The sequence below is a fragment of the Phascolarctos cinereus genome, unplaced genomic scaffold (assembly GCF_003287225.1).
Source record: "Phascolarctos cinereus isolate Bilbo 61053 unplaced genomic scaffold, phaCin_HiC Scaffold_5;HRSCAF=322, whole genome shotgun sequence".
NCBI classification, from domain to species: domain Eukaryota; kingdom Metazoa; phylum Chordata; class Mammalia; order Diprotodontia; family Phascolarctidae; genus Phascolarctos; species Phascolarctos cinereus.
The window spans coordinates 407,323,186-407,339,089 of record NW_027555958.1 but is presented as its reverse complement, the minus strand read 5'-3'; the positions used below and the strand labels follow the sequence as shown (position 1 = coordinate 407,339,089).

Sequence of the window (15,904 nt, the reverse complement as noted above, 5' to 3'; positions counted from 1 at the left end):
ATACCTTGCCCTCTACCCTTCTCAACCATGGGATCTACATTTTACTTTATTGAGAAACTTGATCTCTTGCCATGAGTTCCCTCATCTCTCCTCATCTAACGCTTCCTCTCTCCTCCTTTCTCACAGTTTCTGAAGTGGCTCTTCTTGCCAAGGCCCACTCCTCAATCTGTCCTCTTGGTTCTACCCTCTCCCGTCTTTTCCAGCACATTGCTCTTATCATCCACTTTCTCTCAGATTTTCAGCCTTTCCTCTTGGTTCCTCATCTACTGCTTTTCAACATGCCTAAACTAGACCTTACCATCCCTTCAGGCTATTGTCCTGTATCCTTCCTTTCTCAGACAAACTCATTAGAAAAATCTTTTTTTACACTAATCAACCTCAACTTCCTCTCACTCCGAAGTCTGGCTTTTCATTCTGGCCTCTGCCCTCTTTCCTCAACTGAAATTACTCTCTCTCTCCAGTTACCAGTCTCTTAATTGCCAAATCTGATGGTCTTAGTCTTCATCCTTTACTCCTGAACTGCTGTATTTGATACTGTTGACCACTGTCTCCTTTAGGATGCTCTCTCCTGGGGCAGGTAGGTGGCGCAGTGGATAGAGCACTGGCCCTGGATTCAGGAGTACCTGAGTTCAAATGTGGCCTCAGACACATAACACTTACTAGCTGTGTGACCCTGAGCAAGTCACTTAACCCCATTGCCTAGGAAAAAAAAAAGGATGCTCTCTCCTCTCTAGGTTTTTGTGACACTACTCTCTCCTGGTTCTTCTCATACCCATCTAACTGCTCCTTAGTCTCTTATGGTGATGACTCATCATCCATGTTATAACCCCTAACTGTGAGTGTTTTACTAAGGCCCTGTTCTAGGTTCTAGGACCTCTTCTTTCTTGTTGACATCATGAGCTTTCATGATTTTAATCATGATATATAGGGATACAAACACACAGACATCCCCCCCCACACACACACAGTCTCACCTGAGTTTTAGACCTGTTGAGCATTTCAAACTAGATGTCCAAGAGAAACCTGGGACAAACTCAGCATGGCCAAAACAAAACTTCTCCTCCAAATCCACCCCTCTTCCAAACTTCTCTTTTTCTGTGGGAGAAACTAACATTCTTTCAGTCTTCTGGATTTATAACTTTGATTTTATCCTCGCCTCCTCATTCTTCTGCACCCCAACTATTTTTAGCAGTTACTAAATCTTGCTGCTTTTTACCTCCATAGCCACTTTTGCATCTGATCCTTTTTCTTCACATAGTCACCAATTTAGTTCATATCTTCACCATTTCTCCCCTAGATTATTGTAACAGCTTCCTAACTGGTTTCCTTGTCTCAATCTCTCACCACTCTAATATGTCCTCCACACTCCTGTCATTTTCCTTATACACAGAACAGAACAGAACGGAACAGAACATGACCTTTCCCCTACTCAATCAACTTACTGACTCCCTATTTTCTCTGGAATAAAATATAAACTCTCTGTTTAACTTTTAAAGCCCTTCAGAGTCTAGTTCCAAACTATCTTTCCAGCTTTGTTGGAAAAATTCCCTCTCCTAAACACGTTAAGTAAGATCTAGTCAAATTGACCTCTCTGCCACTCCCCAGCTCCCAGTTCTATGTCTTTGTCTGGCTATCACCAGTGCCTGGAATGTGCTCTTTCCTTACTTTGGCCTCATGGAATCCCTCTCTTCCTTCAAAACTCTGCTCAGACGCCACTTTCTAAAATATAAATAAAGTCTTTCCTGATTGTTCTATTTGCTAATCCTTCTGTCTAAAAACTACTTTGTGTTTGATAACTTTGCGTTTATTTGTTTGTATTTTCCTTGTATTTATTTTGTTTTTAGTTTTTGGCTGGGCAGTGGGGTTAAGTGACTTGCCCAGGGTCACTAATAGTGTTATGTATCTGAGGCTGGATTTGAACTCAGGTCTTCCTGAATCCAGGGCCGGTGCTCTATCTGCTGCACCACCCAGCTGCCCCTTCCTTGTATTTATTTTGAATATATATGTTAACCCTGGGATTAAATTCTTTGTATTTGCATCCTAAGTGTCTTGTGCCCAATAGGACCTGATAAATTTTTGTTCACCGGTTTGATATATATTGGGGTTGTTTACCTTAATTTATGAATTTACACAGAGCAAAAAACTCTGACCAAAACAAAAGAGCATGCTTTTTTTTTTTAATCATGATCACAACATGCTGAAGTATTTACTTATTTTAGCATGAGAACTCAGTTTTAAGTGCTTGGTAAATGTGCATTGGAGATCTATGAATAGTGAGGCTCAACAGCAGATTTCTGCTCTAATGCAAGAGGCTTGTTGAAGCAGCTAGGTGGCGCAGTAGACAGAGCTACAGGCCAGAAGTCAGGAAGGCTTGAATTCAAATCCTGCCTCAGACACCTGCTGTGTGATCTTGGGAAAGTCACTTAACTAACTTTGCCTCAGGTTCCTCATCTGTAAACGAGGATAATAATAGCATCTACCTTGGTGGGTTGGTATGAAGATCAAATAAAATAATGATTGTAAAAATGCTTAGCATAGTGCTTGGCACATAGTAAGTAATATGTAAATGTTAGTTATTATTTTTATTATTGTTATAAATGCTTATTGGTTGTTTGAGGCTTAAAGTAGGAGACTTTCCTCTTGGATACTTGAGACCTCTAGTGGCTGAACTGGCGATTGATTTGTACAGTAATGGAAACTATAATCATTGAAAAGGGATATGGAAACCTCATAATCTGGAAGTAACCCCCTTTGAAAAGGTCTTGGTTCAGAACTATATTTCTTAGAGGGAGTGGGCTAGTACCATATCTAGAAAGTTCTACAATGACAGAAGGAAAACGTGTAGGATGGTGTAGGCAGCTAAGTATATAATACCAAACTTGGTCATTTCAGATTCCAGGGCACACCAGTAAATTAGTAGAAGATTTATTAAAAAAAAAGATTAGAGGAAGGGATGACTTAGTCAAACTAGGCCTTAGCTGCAAAAGCAGAAAGAAAAAAGAGAAAGATAATGAGGGGGATTGAGACCACCTACCCAAATAAAAATTCAGAGGTTTCTCTCAGTAGAAACAGAGGTTTTTATTCTAGCAAGTCTCGTGCGAGAATTGGGCATCACCTACCCAGGGCGAACTGGAGTAGGGAGGCAGGATACAAGCAGCAAGCAAGCAATTATATAGCCTTAGACAAACAAACCCCCCCCCACTTGTTTACCTGAATCTCTTTATCCTCATTGATTGAGGTGAGAGACCTTATATTCTATTTAGAAACTTAAGAGATACTTTTTACCCGAAACAAGCTTGGTAGGTAGAAGATTGCCTTATTTGGCAAAGATAAGGCTGGGGTGGTGATTACAAAACAAGGGAGGGGGTGGGCAACAGATGTATGATTCGATCATATGATTTACAGGAAAACTTACTATAGAAGAAACTTAGGCCCAGCTAATGCTAAAGCCTTAACTAAATTTTGGGGCATAGCTTCCGTTTCATATGAGAAACTTTCACTTGTCCCACGCAGTCCTCCCTCTCATTTAATAGTTGAACGTTTCTCATGCCAAAACTGGTAAGTTTCTTCAGCCTCCCTGTTTGCTATTTCATCAGAGTTTGGCCTTTCTCTTCTTCCTGACTGACTGGCATCCACCCTTGATTCCCCGATATCATTAGTCTTATGGACTCAGTGACAGGCTCTTTTAATGTAGTCGTCCTAGAGAGTGTCCCCTGTACAGTAGTCATGCAAGGGACACACACTGGGAGTAGTATGACTCCACTCACTGCTCTCAGTAAGAACCATAAAACCTGCTTCCACCAAGTTCCCCCAAACCAGGACCACCCCTTTAAGTAAATATGGGAAGAATTAATCTAAGCATTGACAAATCAAAGGGGCAGCCCCTACAGAGGCCGACAAGAAAACAATAATGCAATTGTCCCTTTAAGAATCAGAGTCTTTTCTTATACAGCTGTCTGGCAGGGAACATCATCAATGAAGTCCTCTGGTCCTTGGTACTTGTTCCAGCCATCTCCAGCACAGCATCTCAGCATCTTCTTCTTCTTGTCTTCTTGTAGGAACCAGCTTTCTGTCCATTCTCCTACAGAAGTGATCTTAGCACAATTTTAAATTACTATTTCTGGTCCTTATAACAATGATCATTTTTATAAACTCAGAACTGGAACCATGACCAATTGTCATGTTTAAGAAATTCACATCAGAACCCAATGTCTTATACTTATACTTTATTAATTTCTTCACCAGGGGAATGAGACTTCGCTATGGAATTAATCACAGGCTGTAGTACATACATATCAGTTTTTAACACAGTACATATAAAATCTTAAATTTTAGTCATGCCTTGTTTCTTTGATGGCATTTACTAAATAAACCACAAGCCATTCTTTTTTTTAACATTATTAATCAATGGTAACAAAACTTTAGATGAGTATGATATTATCCAAATAACAAAATAACATTCTCACAAGCTCCTGATTATCTCCATACCATTATCAAGAATTAAAAGGCCCTAACTCATACAGGAACACTAGTCCCAGTTCTATAATAACCCAAGATGTTCCATAATCAATTATTTTGGTAAATTTGTTATTGTACTTATAAAACCTTCTGATTAAAGAAACTAGCCACTAAGAGATTAGAATAAGGGAGCAATATTTCCCTCAACTTCGTGTCAGCTCCAGACAGAGTGTTATGTTGAACTACGAACTGCATTGAGCCAGACTTAAAGTCCTCCAGGTTTCAGTTAAGGACACCTAGAGTTAGACTCAGAAACAGTCATTAGTCCCGGCAAGTTCCAGCAATCAGTTTAAGATATGACTGTAATCTAATCCTTTTCTTATGTCTCATACTGACTACTTGCTCTGATCATGGAAACTTACTATAGAAGGAAAAACGAGCAGGGGGTGACATATCAAATATGACAGGATAAAACATCCTTAGCTTTGTTGAAATTCAGATAGAGTTGCAGTTCTCCAATCATGCAGTATCTGTTTCTCCTCATAGCCAAACTCAGGAATAGTCAAGTGGGAAACGTTCCTTTCCAAAGGAACACAGTGGGGAAACTGAGCCAGGAGGATCCCATCCTAGGTTGAGGCTAAGATTGTCCCCTTGGCCTTTTTCCCCAAATAAATCACATTTCCTCTACCTGTTCTCGTGGCATTTCTCTGAGATACTGATTTAATGCAGACAACTATACCCAGATTTAAACTCAAAACAAAATTAGTTATAGTCCCAAGAGCCTTTTACCTCAAACAGCAAGTCTCACTAATCACAGCTTAAAGCCAGATGCAGTTAATTTCACAATCTCATGGAGTTGCAATAAGCAATATAGATTTACCAGGACTCATACATAAGAAATCTCACTTTACATCTTTCCTTCTCAAATTTAAACTTGCCCTGGTGTAAAAGCCAGTTGTTAGAAGTCATTTCTATCTATTGTACGTAAACTTGCAACTTCTTAGCAAGTCAAGTTCATTGTCTAGGAATTGCATAATCCTAACAAGTTCTTTTCTCAGGGCAAATGACCTTGCCCACACAGATACAGTAATTAATTAACCCTTTTTGGGTTTTAGCATTAAAACAGTAATCCCAAACAACTTAGTTAAAAATCTCACAAATTTCATAAATGGTAACACAACAATTTTAACTAAAAATCCCCTTTGAATAAAAATTTGGAAATCATATGATTTCTTAAATCCCCAACAGCCACATTCATTCCTTTTTATCTTTTCTCTGAAGACACAATTAATTTAACATTCCAGATTATAAAAGAAATTGCCCTTCCAGCAACATAACAAATACAATTGAAAACAGACTCAATAAAAAAATCTTTCTTTCTTTCTAGACCCCTTCACCAGATTCAACAGTCTCCTGGGGCCACATAGTTAATAAATTTCTTAATGCCAAATAACAATATGTGCTCTTAAAATTATACAAATACACATTTCTAAGTTCAATACCCTTGGCCCTTTATAAAGGGATATTATCCACATTCATGTCCACATTTTCTTGCAAAAGTTTTACGAACAGTTTGGAATCACCTATTGTAATCAGGACAGTTTAAAATGTGCTGGGCCAGTATTCTAACTACTTTTATAATTTCCCTCTAGGTAGGCACCTCTGGAGCTTAATAATTAATTTAACAGTAATAATCATAACTCACAATAACCAATATGGTGGGGAACTTAAGACCCCCCCCTCCCAAATTACACTCACCAGGACTACTATACAGCTTTCTTTTTGCATTTCTGTTTGTTTGTTTTTGTTTTTGATTTTTTTGGCTAGGCAATGGGTTAAGTGACCTGCCCAGGGTCACTCAGCTAGTAAGTGTTATGTGTCTGAGGCCGGATTTGAACTCAGGTCCTCCTGAATCCAGGGCTGGTGCTGTACTCACTGTGCCACCTAGCTGCCCCATCTTTTTGCATTTCTGAAGGGAGATAATTGAATAGGACTCTCCCTCCCTCTCTCTCTTCCCAAACTGCCTTTACAACTTTAATATGCACTCTAAACAATTCACTCGTTTTACACTATTTTTCCGCTGTTCTTTAGTTTCTTTCAATTTGCTTTAGTGCCAAACAGTTTAATAAGTTCTGAAATTAAAAACATCACATTTTTACCAATTTGAATGAGTGGGAAAACATCGTGGTCTCAGCAACAGTCAAACCCAGTCATCTCCAACAAGCCGCAGCCCTCAGCGCAGTCCCCGGTTGCCCATAAATTACATTTTGTTTAGGTTCTGGTACGCAAAATTTTTCTCTTTTTGATCTAAGGGGAAAAGGTTCCCTTTTTCTCTCTGTCTCCACACTCAAATGTGGCCAGAATTAGAATGCACAGAGAGAGAGAGAGAGAAAGAGAGAGAGATTATTTTTTTCTAAAAGTTTCAAAACCTTCTTACTTTCAAAACCTCTATTCACACCATGCAAATAAATTATACCTTAAGCTTTCAAAACATGCTCCTCTCTCCTACGTGCTTAAACTTTCTTGCCTTTCTTTCTAATGGACTTTGATTAAAGTCCCTTTAAAACTGCACATATCTTATTTCTTTCTAATTTTGACCTTACATTTCGAAAATCCTTCTCAACTTGCTTTTTACCAAGCATAAAACCTAAATAACAAAGTATTTTACTGTCTTTCTCTCTTCCATCCACCCGCTCCTCTGAGGCTGCTGTTACCAGGGACAAAGAAGGGGAGAGAAAGAAAGTGACCTTTCCAGAGTCCAGCTGCAGCCTTTTGATGTCTGGCTGCAAAAGATACATACTGACACTCACTCATACCATGCACAGACACAAACACACACAAAAAATAGACATACAGTAATCCTCTGCTCTGTAGAATCCTCAAATCATCAAATCATATTTGATTATTTTGTTCCTCACCTTTTCTCTATATTTTGGTAGTTTGTTCGAGTTCTGCAATCGATTGCCTAAAGGACTGTCTATAGGTACCTCACATTTGCGCTGTGCAGATTTAGATTGTTCCTTTCCCATTCCTAGGCCCTCACCTAGGGAATTTACGGGAGTTGTCACCGAACTCCCTGAGTCTGAAGACTCAGCCGAATCACTGAGGAGGGGTCATCCACTCTTCGCCAGTCACCCATGAAGCTTTCTCAGCAGGGTCCTTTCAATGAGGTATCTATTCTGCAATTTGATTAGGCCCAGATGCTGCCTAAACTAGAGTCCACCCTAAAGGACCCTCACCTTATGCCAGTGACCTCCAGACCCCTGAGTGCTTACCTCTGGGTTGCACACATACAGCTTACGTGACTGCTCTCACTCACCGGCCGGCTGGTATTTCTTAATTTTGTTTTTAATCATCGGAGCCCTAACAAACCTTCTGTTTCTCCGAGTCCCTCTTCAGGTTTATTTCAGTGACTGGGCGGTAACTCCCTTCCGGGGCTCAAGACCTCTGAGAAATCCCGGATGCACGCTTGGTCTTGACCTTGGCAGGGAAGCCCCCTCCCTAATCAAAGAAAATTCCAGACGATTCCCCAACTGAGTGGGATTGAGACCACCTACCCAAATAAAAAATCAGAGGTTTCTCTCAGTAGGAACATAAGTTTTATTCTAGCAAGTCTTGTGTGAGAATTGGGCATGACCTACCCAGGGCGGACTGGAGTAGGGAGGCAGGATACAAGTAGCAAGCAAGCAGTTATATACCCTTAGACAAACAACTTTAAGAAACCCCTCCCCCACTTGTTTACCTCAATCTCTTTATCCTCATTGGTTGAGGTGAGAGACCTTACATTCTGTTTAGAAACTAAGAGATACTTTTTACCCAAAACAAGCTTGGCAGCTAGAAGATTGCCTTATTTGGCAAAGATAAGGCTGGGGTGGTGGTTACAAAACAAGGGAGGGGGTGGGCAACAGATGCATGACTGGATCACATGATTTACAGGAAAACGAAACTTAGGCCGAGCCTTAACTAAATTTTGGGGCATAGCTTCCATTTCATATGAGAAACTTTCACTTGTCCCACACAGTAATGAGGAGGGAAAGTTTAAAAGGAAAGTGATGAGATAGGTGGTCCAGAAAGATAAAAACTAGTTTGTCTGCAGTTTTATAAAGTAGGATTCAGTGAATAATTTAGTAATTATTCCTGATTTTTAAAATAATTTCAGTCTTGTAAAGTTTCAGTCATAAAAAGGAGCCAAGATAATATGTGAATAAACTTCTTTCCTGTTGTGTTATCTTTTTGTTATCCTGCTTTATTTGAGTAGTTTATTTGGTGAGGAGTTAACTGCCATAGACAATTTTTAGTATAAATCAATTTTATCTACAGGTATTTGAATGACTATTTAGAATAGTTTTTAGGCAGTATAAAAGAAACAAGAGAGCAGTGAGATGTAATAGTAACACGTGTAGCATCCTAAGATGTACAGTGGGCTTTTCTCACAACGAATCTGTGAAATAAGTGGTACAGAATTCTATCCCCATTTTTAAAAAAATTTTTTAAATTTATTTTGATTTATCAACAATCACCTCCATATGCTTTTGAGTTTAAAATTTTTCTCCCCCTTCCTCCCCACCCCCTCCCTAAGATAGCACACAATCTGATACAGGTTATACATTTACATTCCTATTAAACATATTTTCACATTAGTGAAGTTGTAAGTAAATATTAAAACCAATAGGAGGAACCATCAGAAAGAGGAAACAAAACTCAACAGAAGAGAAAAACAAAGATAGTGATTGAACTTTCACTGTTATGATTACTGTCTGTGTCTTTTTCTACATACTTTTCCCTTTATTCTTTTCTTTCTCCTTTTTCCTTTTCCCTCCTCACTGGTGTTTTGCTCTTGACCACCTCCTCCTTCAGTCTGTCCTCCCTTCTGTTATCCCTTTCCCTTTTCTTCCCCTTTGCCCTTACTACTTCTTTCCTCCTTTCTATCTCCTCTCCCTTTTCCTTCCCCCTTCCATTGCCCATAGAGCAAGTTGGATTTCTATACCCAACTGACTATGTTATTCCCTTCTTGAGCTAAATATGATGAGAGTAAGGTTCAAACAATGCTCACCCCCTCCCTTCTTTCCTTTTGCTGCAATAGGATTTTTTGTCTTTTCCTGTAATGTAATTTACCCTTGTCTGCCTCCTCCTTTCTCAGTACTTTTTCTAAGATCAGACTAATCTACTTACTTGGATCCATTTAACCCACTTGATTAGATTTTTTTTTTATCATTACATCAAAGTCAACTAATATCCACCCCCTTTATGTATACTCCTTTAACATGGTGTAATAACAATACATTTCTCAAGAGTTGCAAGTGTCATCTTCCCTTGTAGGTCTGTAAACAGTCCACCCTTATTAACAACATTTTGTATCTTTCTGTACCTTTTTATGTCTTTCTTGAATCTTGTACTTGAAGATTGAATTTTTTTGTTGAGCTCTGGTTTTTTTATCAAGAAGTTTTGGAAGTCCCCTATTTAGTTGAATATCCATCTCCTCCCTTGAAAAATCATGCTCATTTTTGCAGGGTAGTTGATCCTTGGCTGCAATCCAAGCTCCTTTGCCTTATGGAATATCATGTTCCACACCCTGCAGTCTTTTAATGTAGAAGCTGCAAGGTCCTGTGTAATCCTGACTGTGGTTCCATGATATTTAAATTGTTTCTTTCTGGCTGCTTGCAGCACCTTCTCTTTCATCTGGTAATTTTGGAATTTTGCTATTATATTCCTTGGCGTTGTCAATTTGGGATCTCTTTCAGGTGGTGAGCAGTATATTCTTTCTATGGTTACCTTACCCTCTGGTTCTAGGACTTCCGGGCAGTTTTCCTTTATGATTTCCTGAAAGATACTGTCCAGGCTTTTTTTTCATCATGATTTTCAGGTAGTCCAATGATTTTTAAATTATCTCTCCTGTATTGAGTTTCCAGATCAATTGTTTTACAAATGAGGTATTTTATTTTATGTTTTCATCTATTTTTTTCATTTTTTTGTTTCTCTTTGACTGATTCTTGCTCTCTCATAGAGTCATTAGTTTCCATTTGTCCAATTCTAGTTTTTAACAGATTGTTTTCTTCTGTTAGTTTTTGTACTTCCTTCTTCAATTGGCCAATTGTATTTTTAAGGGATTTGTTTTCTTCAGTGTACTTTTTTTTCCAATTGGCCAATTGTATTTTTTAAGGACTCTTCTACCTCTCTTATTAGACTTTTAAAATCCTTCTTGAGCTCTTCTAAGAAGGCTTTTTGGGCTTCAGACCAGTTCATATTCCCTTTTGATGTTGCAGATGTGGGTTTGTTGACAATGTTGTCCTTTTCAGAATTTCTGTCTTGATCTTCACTCTTCTCATAATATGAATCTATGGTACGTTTCTTTTTACTCATGGTTTCTTTATTCCCTGGCCTTTAAAGAGATTGAGCTCTCCTGCTGGGGAACAGAGGGCACTGACCCAAGCTTCTTGTGTTGGGAGCCTAGGTCTTGGTCACTGGCTTTGTGTGCTAGGGCCTCTTATGTTGGCAATTGGAGGCTGTAGGGTTCTGGCCACTTTCATCTTGTTGGGCAGGAATCAGCAAGGCTGGAACTTTCAGACAATTCTAGGTTGCCTGCTTTTCCTTTCCTTTAGCTTTCTTCAGCTCCTTTTAGATGGGTGCTGCAGGGTGTTTATCTGCCTGGGGCCCCCTGCAGTGTTGTCTCCCTTGTTTCTGCTAGTGCACTGGGAGATTCCTTTGCAGTAGAGTGCTGAGGCACCTGGTGGTTTTCTGAGCTGGTTTCCACCGGTTCCCTTGCCCTCACTGAGGCACTCAGATGTCCAAGTGTTGGTGTTTGCCTGCTCTACCACCTGGGCTTCAGGTTCTCTTCCTGGCTGACAGTTGGAGGTTCTGAGAGCTTACCTGGTGTTGGTCTGGAATCAGCAAGGCTCGGTCTTTAGGTTGCTTTCTTCAGCTCTTTTCAGATGAATGCTGCAAGGTACTTATCTGCCTGGGGCCTTTTTTAGTGCTACTTCCCTTATTTTTGCTGAGGCAGTAGGAGACCTGTTTGCTGGGCTGCTGCACTGCTGCTCCCTGTCTTTCTTCTAGTTCAGCTGTTCCAGGGTTTTGTGTTTTTTTCTGGGGTGATATTTTCTGGGTTTTCAGAGGTTGATAGGGGAGGGTGAAAGCGACTACCTTTTTACTCCACCATCTTGGCTCCCAGAAGTGGAAGTCCCTATCCCCATTTTAAAAGAGGAAAACTGAAGCTCTGAGAGGTTAAGTGACTTAATTTGGACAAGTTTGGACTCAGAAGCCAAGTGCAAATACACTGTTTGGTTAGAAGAAAGACTAGACAGACAAGGTAGCAGATAAAGATGGAAGTGGTAAAGAACAGAGCCATTATAGGTGTTTCCCAAAGTCTCTAGTCTGGGAGGGTGGGATAATGTTTGCATTGATAGAAGCTGCAAAGGGGAATTTTGGAAGGGAAAAGATGATCAAGCAGATTTTGTGCATTTTGGATTTGAGATAATAGTAAGACATAAAGGAAGAGGTCCTTATGGCAGTTGCAGATTTGGGAACTTGAACACAGGTGAGAGATCAGTAATGAAGATCTTTGAAGGGTTTGGCAGTCATCTACATAGAAGGGATAGTTAAAGATTTGAGAGTACATGAATGCTTTGGGGAAAGAGAGTAAGGTGCCAAGAGACTAGCAATGCCCAGAACTAGGGGTGGGGGAGCAAAGAGTAGTGGAAGAGAAAGATTCCAACAAAGGAGATAGAGGAGTCCTTTGAAAGGCAGGCTATGACCCAGGACAATTTAGTGTAATAGAAATCAAGAGATAAGAGAATTTCAAGAAGGGAATAGAAAGAGGGGAGGGAATAAGCACAAGAACCCTTAAAGGTAAGTGCTGTTATCATCCTTATTTTATAGTGGAGGAAACTGAGGCAAAAAGAGATTAGATGAGTTGCCCAGAGTCTTACCAAAAGTATGTGAGTCTGGATTTGAATTTCATCTTGCTGTTTCCAAGTCTAGCTCTCTACCTATTGGACCAGCTAGATACCTCTAACTTCCTGTGGTGTCAAATGCTCCAGAAAGATTGTAGAGGATAAATATTGAAAAAAGACCATTGCAACTGACTAAAAGGAAGTATTGACTATTCTAGATATGGTAGACAGGTAATACCAAATTCTTACTATTGCTTCAACCCATAAGCAGAGTGGTGCGTATACAAAGCAGATTACAGGGAATGAGAGGAGAATATAAGACTGTGTAGGTTACGTGTTTCAGAAATTTGGCATTGAAAGAGAAGAGGGAAATCAGATGGTAGCAATCAGGACAGCAGGGTCAAGAGAAAAACTTGGGATTTATATTTTAAGATGGGGAGACCTGTGAACATTTCAAGGTAGAAAGGAAGGGGCCTCTGATGAAGAATTGGTAAAATCGATAGGGAGGGAAAGATTGGTTGTTGAGGGTGAAGTTCAGGGGAGGGAGAGGGGCAAAGAATGGGTATAGCAGTTGAATTTAGAAAAGAAGATATATCTCTTCAGACTGATGGGAAAGGTGAAGGGTTAAATATAGGATAGATTGTATTGGGGGTGAAGGTGAAGCTATATTAGGTAGTTTATACTTAGAAAAACTTGAACACAGGTATAGGGGTAAAAATTAGAGTTGTGTGTAGGGTTGAGTATGTTCATTGAAGCCAGATTATGGAAAAACTTGAGAGCCACAGATTTTTGGCAACTGAAGAAGGGAGTCATGTGCTGAAAGTGGGAATGAGGAAGCTTGATATGGAAAGAACCCTGGATTTGAAGTCAATGCCCAGATTCAAGTCCTGGTGCCCTTTGCTTTACTGCGTGACTTGGAGAAAATCACTTAGCCTTTCTCAACACTTCAGTTTCCATATCTACCTACCTTATTGGATTTTTATAAGGGCCAATTGAGACTGTATGTAAAACAATTTTGTGACTGAAAGATAGGCTTCATGTTCATGTGAACTACTATTATCACTTTATAGGTTTCATTGAAAGGGACAGAGATTAGAAGCAGAGAGATCTATTTAGGCTGTTATTCTAATAATTTAGGTATAGGGTGTTAACTATGGTACTAGGCTAGGGTGGTAATGTGTTCTCAGTACTGCTGGAAAACAACAACCAATAGAATATGAACAACTGTAATTAGCATCTTAATCTCAATAAATTTAACAAACAAGGATTAGATGAGTTATATAGATTGCTGTCCTTGGACTTTTGGTCTTTCAGTCACTGCCAAGGTACCTGTAGCTGGGAGATGGCATACTCTTTCTGTGCTAAATAGAGACTGTAGTCATGTCAAGTAATTACGTTTATCCTTAAGAATTGCTGATGTGATTACTTTGCAGATTACTCAAATTCATCAAAGGAATCAGTTGGATTTTCTCAGTTTAAGTGATAGCATCTGAAAATTTTTTGTTTGTTGGGGGTATATAGTTTTCATTTATAACTTTAAAGTGAAATGTATTAAATTAATGGACTTTGGGGTTGAGAATAACGTTATGTCAACACTTTTTTTTTCCCAGCAATTTTATGGCTTGGAAATGAGGAGCTTTATAAATGAAATAATTCTAGTTGAGTTACTACTGTGTTATGATAAGAATCAGTAATTTCAGAGCTCTCAGTCTTAAAGACACTCAGTTGGTAAAATGTGAATCATGCAGTTTTCCATTATGGGCAGAGATTTTTATCTAGTTTGAATGCCACACTTTACAGAATGGAAGTCCAGCAAGGATTAATGAATTGCTGAAGGTCACATAGGGAGTTACCAAAAGAGCCAGAACCAGGTATCCTGGCTTCCTGTTTATTGTTCTTCTTGCTATTCTCTGATGCCTTCTGTTCTAGTGAACTTGTTAGGGTTGGGGGGCAACCCTTTCTTAGTTACCTTGTCTGCAAATGGATTCTGGTAGATAATCCTGAAAGCTTGTGGTATAAACTTAGGGGATTCTCTAGGATTGCTGTTTCTAGGAATGAATCATAGAGTCCCACTCTGGGTACCATTGCTTCCAAGTGAGAACTCCTGACTGTTACGGATGCTTGGTTGCGGACTCTTGGGACCATTGTTCCGGCAGAGTCTTGAGGCGGAGGGTCATGAGAAGATTAATATGTTTATTCAGTGTAATTAAGTGGAGTGGCCTAAATAACATAAATTATTATTATGTTCTTAGCATATTTAGAGATACCCCCTGAAGTGTGTTAGGAAGTACTAAGGAGGGAACTATAGTAGTATGTCCATCTCTCCTTCTTACCCCATCTAGTCTGAGATGATGATAGTTCATGTAATAACTGTGGTTGCGATGTTACTGGAATGTCTGTTATTATTTTACATAATTAAACCAAGACAGGCAGTATGCTAGTTAACTTACCAGCATCCCTCAATTTAGACTTTTGTGCTCTTTGCAGCATTTGCTCCAGTTGCCAGGAAAGTATAGGAAAGGAGATTTGTCCACCAAGATTTTGTCCTTGACCTTCTTCCTTGTTGATCTCACCTATTCCCATAACTTCTATTATCACCTCTATGTAGATGATGCCCAGATCTTTATATTCACCTTTTACCTTTTCTCTAGAGCCTCTAGTCTCATATTTACAACTTGTTGGGTGGATCTCCATCTGCTCTCCCTTTGTGTCACCTCAGATTCAATGTGTCCAAAAGTAAGCTTCTCTTTGTCTCTCCCAAACAGGCTCCTCTATCTAACTTTGCTGTTTCTCAGGTTTATTACTTAGGAGTCATCTTTGACTCTTCTTTTTCCTCCATCCCCCAAATTTAATTGGTTGTTAAATCCTGTTGCCTCAATTTCCACAGTATTTCTTATGTTTAGCCTCTCCTTTCAAATCTCACCAAAGCTACTTTTTTGGGGGGCTTCATCTCTTCTTACATGCATTACCTAGAATAGTTGCCCCCTGGCATTTCTGCCTCCAGTTTACACTCTCTTCATTTTATCCTTGGCACTGACACAGCTCTGTGATTGTGTCACTTCTCTGTTCTGTCTTTAGGGACTCCCTATTGCTTGCTTATCAAGTTAATAATAAACTTGGTTATTAATCCTGGTGTTGAATGGTTTTTATAGCCTGGCTCTAGTTATGTGCTTAACCATATCTCATTATTTATTTACCATCATTTAATCTTAGTTCCAGTTACACTGGATTCTTTTTTTCCTTTATTTGCTTTTTGGTGAGGCAGTGGGGGTTAAGTGACCTGCCCAGGGTCACACAGCTAGTAAGTGTCAAGTGTCTGAGGCTGGTTTTGAACTCAGGTGCTTTAGACTCCAAGGCCAGAGCTCTATCCACTGCGCCACCTAGCTGCCCCGATTTTTTTTAAAACTCCTATTCTCTTCCTTTCTATTCTTCATGCCTTTTGCCCTCTATTTAGAAAGGACTTTTCTCCATTCGCTTCCACTCCCTCCTCTGTCGTTGAAGTCATGCCTTTTCTTAAGACGCAGCTTGGCAATTTGCTCATGAAAACCTTGCCTGAC

At 39.5% G+C, this 15,904-nt stretch overlaps 1 protein-coding gene and 1 long non-coding RNA gene across 2 annotated transcripts in view; one reads left to right on the top strand and one right to left on the bottom strand.

Moving 5' to 3' along the window:
* The window catches only part of XPR1 (xenotropic and polytropic retrovirus receptor 1), a 217,786-nt gene that overhangs the window by 27,163 nt on the left and 174,719 nt on the right, over nucleotides 1–15,904 (top strand). The gene's annotated exons all lie outside the window — the stretch shown is intronic.
* LOC110206824 (uncharacterized) lies at nucleotides 3,007–8,199 on the bottom strand. The gene is made up of 3 exons (XR_002324022.2): nucleotides 7,734–8,199; nucleotides 6,618–6,804; nucleotides 3,007–4,094 (listed from the first exon to the last, which is right to left on the bottom strand). It is a non-coding gene; the product is annotated as an uncharacterized LOC110206824 (long non-coding RNA).